This window comes from Mus caroli, chromosome 5 (assembly GCF_900094665.2).
Source record: "Mus caroli chromosome 5, CAROLI_EIJ_v1.1, whole genome shotgun sequence".
NCBI lineage: Eukaryota > Metazoa > Chordata > Mammalia > Rodentia > Muridae > Mus > Mus caroli.
In genome coordinates this window covers 12,713,734-12,716,086 of record NC_034574.1, presented here as the reverse complement: position 1 = coordinate 12,716,086, position 2,353 = coordinate 12,713,734, and the positions used below count along the sequence as shown (strand labels likewise).

Below are 2,353 nucleotides of genomic sequence, written 5' to 3'. Positions count from 1 at the left end.
AGTGTCAAGTCACAGCCAGTGTTTGATCCTAGGAGATCTAAACACCCTGAACCCTTCTTTTTTTTTCCTCTCTCTCTTCATTATCTCAGAGTAGGCTGTTTTTTTTTTTTTTGTTTTGTTTTGTTTTTTTTGTTTTTTTGTTTTTTTGTTTTTTTTTTTAAAGTTCAAAAATTCCTTAATTTTTTATTCCTGGTACCACTACCACAATTTACAGGGCAATATACCTGATGTAATGAAAAGAAAAAGACAAAACTACAAGAGATAAAAGACCTCAGGAATGGACATCTAATTGACACTACATTGCATTAATCAATAGTTGTACTTTTTGCAAACTGTGGCAGTGACAGTTCTGAACTAGAAGGGTTTCCTGTTTAAGCTGCAGTAACTATTAGGATTATGGATCATCGTTCCTTCTGTGGCAGAATTTTACAATTCCTCTAATGTATTTGGGGCAACTGTCTCAACGTAATCTGCAGCTTTCCTGACAACACCTCACTCTCTCCTGCTAAGATATGGTAGCCGTGTCTGCTACCATATCTCCCAATTCCACCTCCAGATTCACAGCTGCCACCATAGGGACTGCCTGAGCTTCTTCCACAAAAACTGCCCCCCTTCATGGATCCATAATTTGATTGTTGCTGTCCACTATAATTTCCAAAGTCATAGTTCTCAACACTACCATAATTAACTCCACCCAAATTTCCTCCTTCATTGTACCCATCATATCCTCCTCCTCCACCACCATATCCACCGCCTTGGTTTCCATATCTCAGTCCACCACTGCGATAACCTCCTCTACTACTGCAACTAGGACCACCACCATAGCTGCCACCATCACCTCCAAATCCATTATATCCACCATCACCACCTCCCAAACTACCTCTGCTGCCACCTTCTCCACCACCATAGCCTCCTCTTCCTCCAAAGTTACCTCCACAATCTAAGCTTCCTTTACCACCTCCAAAGTTTCCCCTGTGTCCCATAAAATTGCTAGATCCACTTCCACAACCTCTCCGTGATCCAGCAGACTGCATTTCTTATTTAGAAAGGGCCTCTTACACTTCACAATTATGCCCATTAATAGTGTGGTATTTCTGAACAACAATTTTATCAACTGTGTCATGATCATCAAAAGTTACAAAAGCAAATCCTCTCTTTTTCCCACTCTGCCTGTCTTCCATAACCTCTATGATTTCAATCTTGCCATACTTTTCAAAGTAGTCTCTCAGATTATATTCTTTCGTATCCTCTTTAATATCACCAACAAAAAATTTCTTAACCGTTAAATGGGCACCAGGCTTTACAAAATCCTCTCTAGAAACAGTTCTTTGGTTCCACCACACACCCATCAACCTTGTGTGGCCGAGCACACAATGCAGCATCCACCTCTTCAACACAAGAGTAGATCACAAAACCAAAGCCTCTGAAACATTTTGTTTGGGGCTCTCTCATTACCACACAGTCTGTAAGTGTGCCCCATTTCTCAGAATGTTCTCTCAAGCTACCATCTGTGGGTTCCAAACTCAGACCACCAATAAACAGCTTCTTCAGCTGCGCTGCTTACTTCAGCTCATGGCCCTCCGCATACTCGCCTCTTCCAACTGGAGTTCAATATGGGAACCCTCAGAGTAGGATTTTAACTTTTTACTTTAAGCTGATCTTGTTTACCTCGTGGAAACTGCTATTTTTTTTTGAGACAGGGTTTCTCTGTGTAGCCCTGGGTGTCCTGACTCATTCTGTAGACCAGCCTGGCCTCGAATTCAGAAATCCCCCTGCCTCTGCCTCCAGAGTGCTAAGATTAAAGGCATGCGCCACCACCGCCTGGCGAAACTGCCATTTCTGTTAAATAATTTATGCTAGAACAAAATGGAACATAAGCACAGAAATATAATTAAAAGAAGACATCCTGAAAAGGTATTACCTACTAAGAAATGAGGCTAGGAATTCAAAATATTTTTTAAACTATACATCTTAGTATACTCTATCTCTACACTTGTATCTGACATTGTAAAATATTATCATATGTGACTATGTGTTTCCCTAAATGTTTTTAATGTCACAGATATATTACTCATATTCTCTGATGTCCCTTAATCGAACACTAGCATTGCTACTACATCTTTTCAAAATATGACAGCACCCAGCCTAATGCACTATAATCGATGAAATTAGATGATTAAACACCCTTTACTTCCATTTGTTCATAAGCACTTTATTTCCATTTGTTCATACTTAATGTAGCCTAGCCACAAACAAGTTTCATTGCTTCCATGGACTGGTTTTGTTTCTGTAGAACTCATATCACCTGAATCACCATTCAAAAGAAAGAAAAAAAAAAAAAAAAAGAATAAGG

The 2,353-nt window shown here is 39.6% G+C and overlaps 1 pseudogene; it reads right to left on the bottom strand.

The window, feature by feature from the left end:
- Positions 1-437: 437 nt before the first annotated feature.
- Positions 438-1,575, bottom strand: LOC110294140 (annotated as a pseudogene).
- Between the last annotated feature and the right edge of the window lie 778 nt (positions 1,576-2,353).